Source organism: Megascapheus bottae, chromosome 35 (genome assembly GCF_031878675.1).
Source record: "Megascapheus bottae isolate mThoBot1 chromosome 35, mThoBot2.hap1, whole genome shotgun sequence".
In the NCBI taxonomy this organism is placed as follows: Eukaryota; Metazoa; Chordata; class Mammalia; order Rodentia; family Geomyidae; genus Megascapheus; species Megascapheus bottae.
In genome coordinates this window covers 4,839,737-4,855,899 of record NC_143543.1, presented here as the reverse complement: position 1 = coordinate 4,855,899, position 16,163 = coordinate 4,839,737, and the positions used below count along the sequence as shown (strand labels likewise).

Genomic DNA, 16,163 nt, shown 5'->3' with positions numbered 1-16,163 from the left:
CCAACATATATATTCCCTATTCTTCTGACCCCATGCACAACCCATGAGCCCCATTCCACCTAAGATATGACTCATTTATATGGTGTTTGGTTTGTTTTTAAATTGTTTGTTATTTGATTGGAGAGATTATGCCCTGGAATTTTACCCCATATGTAACATACTTTCCACATTACTCATATACATACATGTGTGTGTGTGTTTGTGTATACCTATTAACGTAAATTTTATGTTTCTCTGAATTTTTTCTAGTCCTGGGGCTTGAATTCTGGGCCTGGGCACTGTTCTTGAGCTTTCTCAAGGCTAGCACTCTACTATTTGAAAAACAGCACCACTTCTGGCTATTTTCGGTGTATATGATACTGAAGAAGTGAACCCAGGTGTTCATGCATGCTAGGCAAGCACTCTACCACTAGGCCACACTCTGGCCCTGTTCTGCATGTATATCCTATTTTATGCTCATGGTTTTTCTTTAATATTTACATAATAGGAGCCTGACTTACTTCATTCAACCTAATAACTTGTACATGTGCCTCTGTGCCTCTGTGTGTGTTTCTCCGTGCATGTGTGCACACATGTGTGTTTGTGTTTGCTAGCACAGCTCCACTCACCCTCAGAATCTCATGCAGTTTCTTTGCTTTTTCCCTCAAGTTTAGAACACATTACAAGGGTATACCACACTTTATTACCTGCTTTTTGTTAGTTAATTAGATAATTCCTTTGTAGCTATGATTACAGGTGTAAGAAACCAGCATATCTTTATACTTTCAAGCCATTTCCTTTTAAAGAAAATTATTGATAAGACATAAGATTCCAAATAATCCCTTTGTCTGATCTAAATTTCCAATCCCTTTCCAAAGAATGGGACAATACTCAGCCCATAACCTTGAATACTCACTCTTTGGTATCATAAAATTTGCTAGATTTGTAAATCTGGTCCCTTATTTTAATTCTCTTCTAGCCCCTGAAATGGCACCAAATTACCCATCTTTAAATATTGCCCCACTCTTCCCACCCTCACCTGTGGAAACATGTAGAGGCCCAGCAGTGTTCCTATCTGTGCAGATGTTAATCCTGATTGTCCTCTAAGTACTGCTATAGACTTGCTGTTGCTCATACAGGAGTAGTTTGGACTACTGTACTTCCCAAAGAGTCAAATGAAGGGATTTTTAAATGCCTTTGGAAATCCAAATTGAATATTGCAGATATGAAATCCCAGAGTCAAATTATGAAGTAGAACAGGGTTTTGGTTGATCTCTTCAATAGCAAATGTCAAGGCCAAAACAAACAGGTAGTTCTTGACGATTAACCTGTGTGATTAGTATAGAAATTTAGGAAAATTTCTATGGGAATGTTGTGTCTTATCCTTGTATATATGATTAGATAAGGACATGAATAGAATTTTTTATGAATGGGATTCAGAAAAAAAACTTGAGTCAAGAAAGACAGCTTGTTTAGTCCCTGCTACCTTACATTTCACAATAAATCTGCTGTGTGTCAAACATAACATAGTCTTTCATGAACAGCAGTTTTGCCCTGCAAATAATACATTTTTATTTATTTAATGATTCTTACCTTTTATTGTTATAGTGGGGTTGATGTGTGGTGGGATTAGTTACATGAATCAGGAAGTGAATAGCAAGTATAATTCTTTTTGAACCATCTCTCCCCTTTTGTTGCTCTCTCCTGGTTTTCCTTCCTGTCTCCACCCACAAACTATACACTTCACTACCCACATAGTGTCTAGTGAGCAACACAGTTTACTTTTCAACTTTCTTCTACCATTTATGTAGAAAAAACATGGTTATGTAGAATATACAAGGATAAAGGAAATGAAAACAAATAATAGCAACAATCGAAACTGAAATATCTGTTGTCGCAGTTTTTGGAGTTAATTTCATAAAACATTATTTTATATGATCAATTGAACATATCTCCTAAGGCTTTTTCAACCACTCCATTAGGTATGATCCTTTAGCCTATGTGTGTGAATGTTTAGAATACTATATAATTCACTAGAGACACCAAATATACTTTTGTCTTTCCCTTGTAATAAGTAACTCAAGTCTGTGAAAACTCTTGTGTTTTGAATCAAAGTTTATGTTATGTGGTTATATGCCAGGCCAGGCTAATTAACAAATCTTCACTTTTAGAGCAGCTTTCAAAAGTAAATTATCACTTAAGCAAGAGTCTATAGAAAGCTGTACTAGCAGACCCAAATTATTGAACAGTTCTAACTGCCAGATCAACCAGAAAAAGAATTTATATATCAGGCCAGTGAATTTTATTTTTGTTTATCTAATGAAACACAACACTTTTATCCAACTTTAAGTATTTCCTTATAGAGAAAGGAGCTTCCAACATGTGGGAAGAAGAGAGAATTGTAAGTAAGCTTTACATTGAAACCCCAATGCCATGGTCACCATTGTAAAATGCAATGATAACTACTGTCTTCCTAATATATTTATAAATTGAGAAACTGGAATGAAAATAATAGATGAGTAAAGGTGATGTAAATATCATTTTTCTTTCCTTCATCTGTGCAAGGGTTTGTGTGAATACACACACATTATGAAGAAATTAATATTAAATCAAAACACATTTTAAAGAGGAAACAATGGAGGCAAGCTAGAAATGCAAGAGAGAGGATGAATTTGCTCTAAACGAAGTGTATGTATATGTCACATTTCAAAATGAATGATTACCATTCTCATAATATATTCCAAGAAGAAGAAAATAGTGAGTGTGAAGAAAAACTAATTGAACATACACATGTGGAGCAGCAATCTGACAACATTATTTCAAAAAGCAAACATTTCTGTTTTGGAGATTCAGTAAATGGTTATGAAAGCAAAAGTTGAAATGATTATTATTATAAGTAATGACAAAATTTGAAATTCCCCGTGTAGAGAAGGATGCTTATATAACCTCTCTAAAGCTAAAAGGTCATCAAGTATTTAACCAAGATATGAATACATCTACAGCAAGGTGCCTTATATGTATACATGTTTATGGAAGCTTCTCTAGATTAGAAGAGTAAAGAGAGCGATAACAATTACATGCACCTATGTCTGTATCAACTGGTTCTTCACTAGAAAGCACAGAAGCAGAAGAGCATTGTAAGACATGTATTCAGATAAAAATAAAAAAAATATAAGGCCAAACTCTAAGGTAAAATTACAAACTATTCAACAACATCCCTGAACCTAGCAGAAATATCATTTCAATATGAAGGTTAAATGGATGATGATATTCCCAGACAAGACAAGTTAAGAGAATACATTTCACCAGACCTGTACAAGATATATGAAATTATCCTGTCCAATTGTACAACCATTTATGAACAAGAAGAATATACAAGAATGTATCAAACTTATTAGTAAGAGTTTCTATACAAGAGAGCTGAGAATATTTTAACATTGTAAATATGCTAGAAAATCATACACAATTTTTTGCAAAGGGTAAATATATTTGAACATTTTTATAGAACAGCATAAAATTAGATGTCCAATATTACAAATGATGGGAGGATTATAATGCCATTGCAGATTTGTTTGCCTTTAATGTTTCATCTCAATAGCTTCAATGAAAAATTTTCACTGTAACATCTCTGTTATTTACTTAAGTATTTTGATTGCTTTTGTGATTGTTTTCTCTTTTTCTCTCATCCTCATTACTATCTCAGATTATTATAATTATTCAAAAATAATTTTCTGTACTCCTAATTACCAGAACATGTATAATGTAGAAATTAAAATTCCCAATTCAGAAATCACCACATTCATAGAAAAAAAGCCAGTAGTGGTGGTGTGGCTCACGTGGTGGGATTCTAGCCTTGAGAAAGGCCAAGGACAGTGCTCAGGCCCTGAGTTCAGTCCCTACGACTGGCAAAAAATATATTCCCCCAAGAATACACACTGCTGGGTGTCGGGACTGAGTGCCAGCCTGGATAACAAACGTTCTTATTTGTAATCCATTCACATTTGTGCTGAATCTACATCTGTATAAAACCAAACAGCCAATTTTCATGCAAAAGTTCTGTAAAACAGAGGTAGATACTCAAAATCACAGCTAGATTTCTTTAGTCGAAAATCTATGAAAGAGGAGGCAAATTTAGTTTAAATGTAGTTTGCACATGTATAGAATATCAGAACGAACTACTTCATAATGTCATTTGTAGTAAGTTAAATATAAGATAAAAATTTTAAGAATCCTCTATTTCAATAAAGAATGTCCTTGGGATTTTGATAGGGATTGCATTGAATTTATATATCAATTTTGCCAATATAGCCATTTCCACTATGTTGGTTCTCCCTAGCCATGAGCATGGGATGTCTTTCCATTTCCCAGTGTCCTCTTTAATTTTTTCGTTAGGCTTTTATAGTTTGCATTGAATAATTCCTTTACATCTTTGGTTAAGTTTATTCCTAAGTATGTTATTCTTTTGGGGGCTATTGTGAATGGGTTCATTTCCTTGATTTGGCCTTCCATTTGTGAATTGTTGGTGTAGAAGAAGTCTACTGACTTCTGAAGGTTAATTTTGCAACCTGCCACTTTGCTAAAGTAGTTTATTAATTCTAGGAGTTTGGGAGTGGAGTTTGTTGGGTGACTCAAGTAGAGGATCAGTGTATCTGCGAATAGGGATAGTTTAATTTCTTCTTTCCCTTTGTAGATACTTTGATATCCTTTTCTTGCATTATTGCTCTGGCTAAGGGTTCCAACACTATATTGAACAGAAGTGGAGAGAGTGGGCATTTCTGCCTAGTTCCTTATTTTAAGGTAAATGGTTCCAGTCTTTCACCATTTAGTATAATACTGGCTGTATGTTTTTCATATATGTCTTTAACTATTTTGAGGAATGTACCTCTTATTCCTATTTTTTCTAGTGATTTCAACATGAATGGATGTTGTATTTTGTTTTCCTCCCTTCCCTATATGATTTCAAATATCCAAATGTGCATATATACAATATATCAGATAACCAGAAGAAACCAAGGGACAGCAAAGAGATGAGAGGTAACATAGGACATTAAGGACAACACTCATTCATTAGAAGCCTTTTGTTTCCACATCCTGGAGGCCCTTGAATTTAGTGTCATACTATATGGCCTTATGTATCTAGGTTTTGTTCTATTGTATATCTCTGCTAAGAGAGCCCAAGGTTTCTACTGATTATGACACATTTAGCATATGTTCCTTTGAGTCTGGCTTACTTCACTTAATATGATTGTTTTCTACGTCTTTCCATTTCCTAAAAATGGGGTGATGTCATTTTTTTCTAATAGAAGCATAGAATTCCATTGTGTACAAGTACCACATCTTGTTGATACACTCATCAACTGAGGAACATCTGGGTTGGTTCCATAGCTTTGCTATGGTAAATAGTGCTGCAATGAACATTGAGCCCATGGATTTACTATATCCTTGTTTATGGACAATTGCGTAAATGCCTAGTAATGGAATTGCTGGGTCATAGGCGAGCGCTATGTTTAGTCTTTTGAGGAATTGCCATACTGCTTTCCATAGTGGTTGAATGCATTTGCACTCCTAGCAACAGTGTAGTAGTGATCCCTCCTGGCCACAGCCCCTCCAGCATCTGTTATTAGTTTTCCTGGCCATTCTAACTGGAGTGAGGTGGAATCTTAGAGTTGTTTTGATTTGCATTTCTTTTATGATCAGAGATGTTGAGCATTTCTTTGTGTTTCTATAGACCATATTTGTCTCTTTTTTAGATAAGACTACCTTTAAGTCTTTGGCCCATCTTTTAATGGGATGTTTGATTCTTTGGGGACAATCATGTGATTTTTGTCCTTGCTCCCGTTGATGTGTTGAATTATATGAATTGATTTGAGAATGTTGATCCATCTTTGCCTCCCTGTGATGAATCCACTTTCATTAGAGTGTATATTTTTTTTGCTGAGTTGTTGTAGACGTTTGGCCAGTATTTTGTTGAGAAGTGTTGCATCAATGTTCATCAAAGAAATGGGTCTATAGTTCTCTGTCTTTGATGAATCTTGTCTGGTTTGGGGATGAGGGTTATAGTGGCTTCATAGACTGAGCTTGGTAAAGAGCCTTCATTTTTAATTTCATTGAAGTGCTTGAAGTGTATGGATGTGTGCTCTGCTTTGAATACCTTATAAAATTCAGCTTTGAATCCATCTGGCCCTGGGCTTTTCTTAGGTGGAAGGTCCCTTATTGCCATTTCTATTTCAATGCTTGAAATATCCCTGTTTAGTTGGGTTAGTTCTTCTTTGTTCAGGGTGTATATGTTAATATTGGCTAGGAATTCATCCATTTCTTCTAGATTCTCAAATTTGTTGGCAAAAAGTTTTGAGAAGTATTACCTCATGATGCTCTGGATCTTGGTAATTTTTGTCGTGATATTACCATTTTTGTCTGCGATTTTGTTTATTTCGGTATGCTCTCTTCTTTTTTTGGTAAGATTTGCTAAGGTCCTGTCAATTTGTTAATTTTTTCAAAGAACAAACTCCTTGTTTTTCATTCTTTCTACTGCTTTTTTTGGACTCCAACTGATTTAATTCTGCTTTGATTTTGATAATTTGCTTCCTTCTACTGGAATTGGGGTTGGTTTGTTCTGCTTTTCCCAGGAGCTTAAAGGGACACATTAAATTGTTAGTTTGTGATATTTTCAATTTGTTATTGTAGGCACTGGGAGCTATAAATTTTCCTCTGAGTACTGCCTTTACTGAGTCCCAATGGAACTGGTATTTTGTGTGCTCCTTTTTGTTAAATCTCAAAAATGGGTGGATTTCTGTTCTGATATCCTCGATGACTCATTGGTGATTCAACAATGTATTGATCGGTCTCCATGAGTTACAGGGTTTTCATTGGTAGAGATGGGTTTTAGTTCCAATTTGATGCCCTTGTGGTCTGATAGAGTGGAGGGAAAAATTTCAGTGGTTCTGATTCAGTCCAGGTTTGTTTTATGCCCTAAAATGTGGTCTATTTTGGAAAATGTTCCGTGTGCTCCTGAAAATACATATATTGTGTTGTTGCTGGGTGGAATAATTTGCAGATGTCTGTAAGATCTAGTTGGTCTATACAGTTGTTCAAATCTATGGTTTCTCTGTTGAGTTTTTGCCTGGTTGATATGTCCATAAGTAAGAGTGGTGTGTTAAGTCACCAAAAATCTGTGTGTTTCGATCTAGGTATGTTTTTAGTGAAAGTAAAACTTGCTTGATGAATTCGGTGTTCCGAGATTAGGTGTGTAGATATATAGGATGGTTATGTTCTCCTGGAGGAAAGACCCCTTTAGTAGCATGTCTTTTCTAATTTAAGTTTTACGTCCATTTTATCTGATATGAGGATGGCAACTCCAGCCTGTTTATGGGGGCCATTAGCCTAATAAATTTTCTTCCAACTTCTCAATTTCAAAAATGTTTGTTTTTTGGGTAAGATGTGTCTCTTGAAGACAGCAGAATGACGGACCTTGATTTTTGATCCAACCAGATAGTCTATGTCGTTTAAATGGGGAGTTAAGTCCACTGATATTGAGAGTCAGGATTGAGAAATATTTATTAGTTCCTGCCATTTTAGAAAGCTTTCATTAGGCCCTGTGTTTTGCCAGTTCTTGTTGTACTTAGATGGTATCAGTTTTAGGTACCATTTCTTTCTCTGTATTATATTTGTGTTGGTTTTTTATGTGTAGAACATCTTTAAGAATTTTCTGTCATGTTGATTTGGTTGCTATATAATGTTGAAGTTATTCCCTGGAATGGAATGTTTTTATTGTTCCCTCAGTTATGAATGAGAGCTTAGCTGGGTACAGTATTCTTAGTTGGTAGTTATTTAACTTTAGGGCATGACATATATCCTTCCAATCTCTTCTTGCTTGCATGGTCTCTGCTGAGAAATCTGTGGTTATTCTGACTGGTTTGCCTTTGTAGCTGATTGATCCCTTCTCCCTGGCTGCCTTTAAGATCCTTTCTTTGGTCTCTATTGATCCAGTTTGGATAATACTGTGGCAGTGGGATGTTCTTTTCTGGTCAGGCCTGTTTGGAGTTCTAAATGCTTCTTATATCTGGATGGGCCTGCCCTTCTGGATATTTGAGAAGTTCTCTGAGATGATTCCCTGAAGTATATTTCCAGTACAATTGACCTTTTTCTCTAGACCCTCCTCAATACCAATTAGCCTTAAATTAGGCTTCCTAATTGTATTTTGGACCTCCTAAAGCATTTTCTCCTATTTCCTAGATTTGAATTGACTCATTTCCTATTATTTCTCTATAGCAACTAAATTGTTTTCAACCCCAAAAATTCTCTCTTCTTCATTGTATAACCTGCTTTGTACTTTATTCTTCATCTCCCTTGCTTCTAATTGCTCATTTTTGATGCCTTGCATCTCTTGTTTTAGATCATGCATGGATTTCTTTAGCTCTTTAATTTTCCTTTGAGTGGTTATCTCAGCAGCTTTATTCTCTTTGGACATTTGCTGGATTTCGGTTTCCTTTTTGTTTGTGGATTCTATGAACTCATACATTTTTTTTGAAAAACCTTTATTATGGCCTCCTTTATGGCTTCCCCTTTTCCTCTTGTTTAGCTATGGCTTCCTCCCTTATCTCTTTCTTTATGTTTTCACACTTTTCATTAATGATGTTTATCAATTGCATTTGTATAGCACTTGGAATACTCTCCTCTAGATTTGCCACTGATGGCTCCATTGCCTGTTTATATTGGGTGGGAGATGCTATTCCTTGATTTGACAATTTTCTTGAGTTTCTTGTTCTTTCCATTTGAAAATGGAAGCAAGATTAATACTAAACAGGTTATAATTTTACGGGTATACCCAACCTTGAACTTTTTGGTTGGCTGACAATAGATGTTCACACTTTTAGATTGGTAATATCACTCTCTCTTGTTGTGCACTTACATACAAATCTATACAACCACAAACTACCGATTTATGACCAAAACTGTAAGCCCCTTAATCCAATCTCTATTGTGTGTGAGTCCCTCCTAACATAGAATGTATTTGAACACCTAGATACACAGCATTGCTCAACAACCATCAAATGTAGATCCATGCATTATAAGAGTTGAAGGATGGGGGCCAGGAGTTTGGCCTAGTGGTTAAAGTGCTTGCCTAGCATGCATGAAGACCCGGGTTCGATTCCTTGGTACCACATATATAGAAAAAAAAGCTGGAAGTGGTGCTGAGGCTCAAGTGGTAGAGCTCTAGCCTTGAGAAAGTCCAAGGATAATGCTCAGGCCCTGAGCTCAAGCCCAGGACTGGCAAAAAAAAGAGTTGAAGGATGAACAGAGGACCAGAGATAGAAAAATAATATGAAATACAGTAAGGGAGGTAGGAAAAGAATAATGCAGGAATGTAAGTAATTATACTAATGAATAAAAGGTATAGTGTAAGGATAATTGACCTAGGGTGATAGACAGGTATAATATTTTTGTTCAAAGTTTAGAAGAACTTAGATAAAACTTCAGAAAATAAGAAGAGTAATAAGAATATATAGAGAAAAGAGGGAGGTAGATATTGGAGATTTCAATGGTACAAATTTTAAAAAGAAAAAAGAAACAAAACAACAACAAAACAAAACAAAAGAGAACACAACAAAAAAGGAAAAAAAGGATTGGGGAAAGGGGAACATTCCTCCGTATTGTGAATTCCTAGCCAAGAGATTCTAGGTTTGAGAACCAGGAAATTAAAAATCAGGTTCAGTATCAAAATAGATACCATTTTTATTTAGACTACACCCAGAGCTGTCACTGTGTTTCTAGGAACGACCGCAGTGGCAGAAGGAATGCAGGAAAAGATACGAGAAAAAGAAAAAGAAATAAAAAAGGAATGAATCATAACATTAATAAAAGGTGTAGGTAAAATGGCAAAGAGAAAATAAGAACTCCGAAAAATGCGAATGAATAGGGGTAGAAGAACAACAAGAACAACATAAAAGGGTATTCTTCAGGTTTTTTGGGGGGAGGGGTGGTGGGCAGGGTTGGAAACTTGTATCTCCACTAAATTCTGGATCCAAACACTTCAAAAACTCTTTTTATCTTCTGATTTGGCTTTGCTGTTTTTTGGATCAGATTGCTTGATTGGGAAAAGAAAGCTGAAAGATTTGCTGGTGGCTTTGTTTTTTTTTCCAGTCGTGGGCTTGAGGTCAGGGCCTGAGCACTATCCTTGGAGTTTCTCAAGGCTAGAGCTCTACCACATGAGCCTCACCATCACTTGTGGCATTTTTCTATGCATATGGTACTGAGGAATCGAACCCGGGTCTTCGTGCATTCTAGGCAAGCAATCTACCCCTAGGCCAAACTGCCAGCACCTTGTGGGTGGCTTTGTTTACCAGGTCTGTGACTCAGCGCTAGGGACAGACTTCATAAGCACCAGGGTCTGATATCCGGGTAAGGTGTCTCTGGGAAACCCTTTGCCAGTTAGAATGGTTGCACTGCCAGCCCCACCTCTCAGGCTCCAATTGCTTTGGCCAGGTCTTTGCCAGCAGTCAAGATGGTCCTGCTCTCAGCTGGTGCATGAGGGGGCACCATCCCAATGCTGTACTGTGAGCAGAAGTGGAAAATTCTCCTCAGAGGTACTCAAAAATTGCTGGATTCTCCGGCTCCGTGAAGCTAGCAGCTCCGTGCACGGCCGGGTGTCGGCTCTTGGCTTCAGCAGGCTCTGTGAGCCTCTGTCTGCATTCAGCAGTTCTGTGCCAATCAATTTTTGGTAGAGAACTGTCCCCTAGGCAGCCAGAACTTGTATCTTGGTGGGAGTTCAAAACGGCTCACACTGAATCGCCGCCATCTTCATTCGATCTCCTCCTCATTGAAGTAACTTCTATATTATCATGTAATGTAATACCAGGAAAGAAATACGGATTAAGTTCAGATCTTCTACCACATGACCATTCACATTAGTCATGGAGGGTAGGCTTTTTTCTGCTAGTATGTGTTTTATATCTGAAGCCATGGGCAGAATTTCTTTCTGGTCTTAACATGATGAGGTAACATTTGGGGGCAAAGATGCAGCCTAAGAGCCCTGCACTGGAAGCCAAGATAGAGAATATCTTCACAGCTAACACGATCGTCCCATTGGTGCTATGATATACTGGCAGAAAATTAGCCCAGACACTACAGAACACCAGCATGCTGAATGTTAGGAACTTGGGTTCATTGGAAGCATCAGGCAGGTTCCTGTCAAGAAAAGCAACAGCAAAGCTGGCCAGGGCCAGGGAGCCAAGATATCCCAGAACAGAATAGAAAGCAGTGAAGGAACCTTCATTGAACACGATGACAATGTGGACATATTCATAGTGTGAATCTGTGTCAGTGAAGGAGGAGAGGCTGTGACGCAGAATCCAGAGATTGCCACCTGGGTAAGGGTGAAGAGGGGAATAATGAAATTAAGAGCCCCTGATAACAACAGCCAGTTTATTCTTTTTTCCTAGAGAAGTGACCTTGAATACTTGGACCACAGCCATAGTTTTTGCAAGCACTGTGGAATTTGTTAAGGTGAACAGAATTCCAAATGTGGTCTGCTGCAGGATGCAGGTGATTGGGTTGGGACGGCCAATAAACAGAAGGGAGCAGAAGAAACAGAACATAAGGGAGATGAGCAGGATGTAGCTGAGAGCCTGGTTATTGGCCTTAATGATTGGAGTGTTGTAGTGTTTCACTAAAACTCTTAGAACAATAAAAATGAGAATGGAGAAGCAAACAATCATACAGTCCAGGGACATCCCTAAGGTTTCTTCATGAGCCATGAAACTTACAGATTTTAGGAGGCAATGGTTTCTCTCTGAGTTGGCATATTGATTATCTGGACACCTCACATATTGCTCCATATCTAGTGAGGAATATAAATTATCATTAGCCTGTGTTCCATAGTATCATTTCTTCAAATGAAATTTGGCAATCACCATTTAGAGGTAAATTTAACATGGCAGTATTTATGATGGTAAAAACAAGAATTCTCAGATACTTCAAGAAATATCTGCTATTCTATTTCTATATCTCTCTACCACCATAATTTACCTTGATTCCTGTGTTCCATTTTTTAGTGTTAAGAAACTTTTCTGAATCTTTTTTAAGTGAATAAATAAGCAAGAAGGTAAGCAAGGAAGCACTTACATAAGCAGAAAGGCAGGGAAACACTCTGTCAGAGTATGGGTGCTCTCAAAAGGAGAGAGACACCATGCTCTATTTTTTACTTTCTGAATGCAACTCCTTTTTACCTTTAGTTCTTATCATACATAGTAATATTGCGATAGTTTTGTAATTTCTAGTATCTTGACAATAATTACTACAATTTATGATGCTATAATATTAATGTTCTTTACTCTATACACAAATCAGTGAACACCATTCAAAATTATCGATAATCAAACTTATACTTTCCTATGTTTTTGGCTAACATTAATATAAGCCTTTTAGTCCTCCCTTGAATTTAGCACGTTATATTTCTCACCTCACGAACTGTAGAACAAGAACTAAAGAACTCATTAAAACACTGTAGTCATGTTATGTATGCATAACACTTCTTTCTACATTGTTAAAGTAAATTCAGCTTTCTGATAACTTTCTCTGTGGAAACAGCAGTTGTAAGCAGTGGGAATAAATTTCTGTGGGTTTTATTGTAGTTGAAACCTAATTTTAAAAAAATACATGGAGAAACTATTCTAAATAATACTTCACATTATTTTTGATAGAGGTTCAACTCAGTGTGCTGAATAGAGACAGGAGAGAATTTCTTGAAATAAACACCTATACATTCAAACCCCACAGTTTGTGTTATTACAAAAAGCAGTTTTCCCAAGTGCCAGTGGCTCAGGCCTAATAGAAACTTAGAAAGATATTTTCAAGATCTCAGTTTGAATTCAGTGGGACAGAAAATTCTGTGAAAATTATTCTCAATTAACCACAAAAAGGGCTGTAAGTAGAATTGTGCCTCAAGTATTAGAATATTAAACTTGAGAAAAATAGATTAGGGACAGTGTCCAGGCAGAAGACACACACACCACACACACACACAAACACACACCATACACACACACACACACACACACACACACACACACACAAACACATATACACATACAAAGAAGAAATATCATCGCGAAAGTACTTTTTTTTCTTACCATCATAATTTAGAAATATTTTATCAAGTTAGATGAATTGAGAAAAATGTGGAGAGTTGGAGAATGACTACATAGGACATATGCTTTCTAGTCACATTAGCAATTTCATTCTCTGGGCAAGGGATGCAATCAAAACAACAGGCAGGGGCCAGGAGTTTGGCCTAGTGGTTAAAGTGATGGCCTAGCATGCATGAAGACCCGGGTTCGATTCCTCGGTACCACATACATAGAAAAAAAAGCCGGAAGTGGTGCTGAGGCTCAAGTGGTAGAGCTCTAGCCTTGAGAAAGTCCAAGGACAGTTCTCAGGCCCTGAGCTTAAGCCCAGGACTGGCAAAAAAACAACAAACAAACAAACAAACAAACAACAACAAAAAACAACAGGCAGCCTTTTCGTCCTTGGGTGATTTCCTGAATCTTGATTCACAACTGTCACTGCAAACTGAATGAGTTATCTGAGATAAAGAAAGGAAGAACGATATCAATAGCTACTTGGAAATCATCTGGAAATCCCGAATATTCACTGTTGTGAAATAATTCAACTATCAAGCATAATACTTCATGCCTAAGTGTAATCATTGCATTGAATTCTAGTATAGATTCCAAAATAAAAATTCCACATAACTTGTATACTACAGTCTTGACATTCACCTTATTGAACTATTGAGGAAAGTGGAGCTTTTAAAGATAATGGATAATGGTGAAAGAGTATGTCTTTCTAGCCAACACTATGAAATTTCCTTGAGTTTATGTCATTATATGTTGTGTCTTGCTCATATGTGAAATGCTGAAGGACTATGAGGAAGAACCCAAATTGAAGCTTTCAAAGCATGGTCTAAATCACAGATATCACTTTTATAGCGATATATGAACCCTAGGCCCTTCATATCTTTCTTTATGCTTCTCATGTGATGAGATTGTTCTTTTTTGGACAAGAAATCCAACTAACACTCTAGATACTACCCAGGTAATGGCAGCCACAAAAAATCAAGCTCTGTATTATCAGTATCTTCCCCCATAAATACACACCAGGAATTAGTAAATTAATTTTATTTCTGGTCCTCTGCTCAGCTCTAGGTACAGATGAGACATTGTTAGGCCAACTTCAACGTAAGAAAATCCTGTGATCTTCATTAACAAAGGCTTCATTAATGTCTGTGAATTGATGCTCCTCAGATTTCTACTAAGTGATGAGCTTTGGGAATTTCCAAGCCTCTCTTGTCATTCAGATGTTTCAAATACTATGGATATAATGGTTACATTCTAGATGTGAAATCTTGCTTTCTGACCTCACAAAGTATAAACATTAGGTTATGGCAACATAAAGAATAGAACTCCCATTTGCATGCTCCTGGAATGCATAAGACTTGGCATGTCTCCTAAGGGGTCTGTGATCTTCATGTATTTGTCTGCTGAAGCAGTCACAAGATAGCACTTTGATTTGACTATTCAGGTCAGCATTAGAAATTTCATTATTGTGTGCTTTAAGTATATAAACTGTCTTGTTTGAATTGGCATCATATATAAATACAAATCCATGTCCCATGCTAGCTAAAAAATGCACAGGTGAAGGGTGATTCTAAGTGACAAATCATCTGGAACATGAATTGCCACATTTTCTGGATTTAGTGTGGACTTTGGAAGTCATACAGTGGCACTGATTCATAATGTAATTCAGAAATCAGTGTCTGTGCTTTGAGAAGATGAAATTGTCAAGTCTGGACTTTGTCTGTGTGCATGAAAATGGTGGCCACTGCTTTCCCTATCGACGTATGTGATGGGACCATCTGGCTGACAGCCAATGCCCTCACCAACACATTCTGCCATGAACAGTAAAGGAAAACATCAATATGCCCTACTGCTGAGGAGTTCTTCCATTTTTGACGAATTCATTTTATTTGTTTTCAAGAATTCCAACAAGCCCCCTACATACCATTCAGGTGAAGATACGTACAAAGACAAGCAACATCTTGACATTACATTAATGTCTGTCACCACAGATACCTCTTTAACAGGCCAACTAAGCACTGAATGACTTGCCCAAAGAAGCGATCAAATGAACCTTTCAGCTTTATAAATTGATACTCACACTTGTATCATCCTAGCTATTCAAGAAACTAAAATATGAGAATTGAAATTTGCAGGCAACCCAGTCAAAAAAGACCCTTTGAGACTCCTATTTCCACGTAACTACTCAATAACTGGTAGTGAAAGCTGTGGCTCAAAATGGTAGTGCTCTAGCCTAGAGGAAAAAGAGCGCAGGAAAAGTATCCAGAGTTCAAGCCCCAAGACTGACAAACAAAATAAAAAGAAAAGAAGCTGCTTTTGACCTTTACAAAAAATGATCTGAAAGTACTTCATTTAATTCTCTATAAAATCCCCTTACAGAATGTTGTGGAAAAGTTTGAACCAATACAAACATGATACTCACTACACTCTATGTTAGAAATGAAGTTTACAATTTTGGGAGAGGACAGTAGGAATGGAGGAATAGGGGAAAAGGAGGTGGGGTGATACTTTAAAAAAATAAATGTACTAATATATGATCTTTACAATAAAAATTTAAAAATAAAAATAAAGCATAAATTAAAAGCTAAAGTATTTACCAGAAAACAGACCAGAAATTAAAAAAAATGTGACTTTGCAGTTCCAACAAAGGGAATTACCTGTGTAGGGGAAGGCAGCATCCCTTTCCCATTACTCGTCAGTGTCAATTCTTTTTGATAAACAAAGGATTCATGGAGGGCGTGGGCCACAACACACACAGAATTATATATGTTGTAACTCGCTTCAGACATGGCCATGTCAAAACTATGCATCGACCACCATAAGGAAGGATAAGTAAGAAAATTCTCCCATGTAACACAGTCTGGCTCAGAAACTGAACATTTAAATAAGAGAAACCACAGCCTTGCAAAATAAAAATTTCAAAAGCAGCACAACAGAAATAAATATAATCAAATATACCAGCACCATTAAAGGTATATATTTTCTATACCAGGGAAGAGAATAATTTTTAGCACTGCCACTTTTTCTTCAAACTATGGGAGGCAATCTCAG

At 36.8% G+C, this 16,163-nt stretch overlaps 2 pseudogenes; both read right to left on the bottom strand.

The window, feature by feature from the left end:
• The window catches only part of LOC150042547 (vomeronasal type-2 receptor 116-like), a 54,596-nt pseudogene extending 53,482 nt beyond the window's left edge, over positions 1 to 1,114 (bottom strand).
• Positions 1,115 to 10,883: 9,769 nt separating this feature from the next.
• On the bottom strand, positions 10,884 to 15,922 carry LOC150042546 (vomeronasal type-2 receptor 116-like; annotated as a pseudogene).
• Between the last annotated feature and the right edge of the window lie 241 nt (positions 15,923 to 16,163).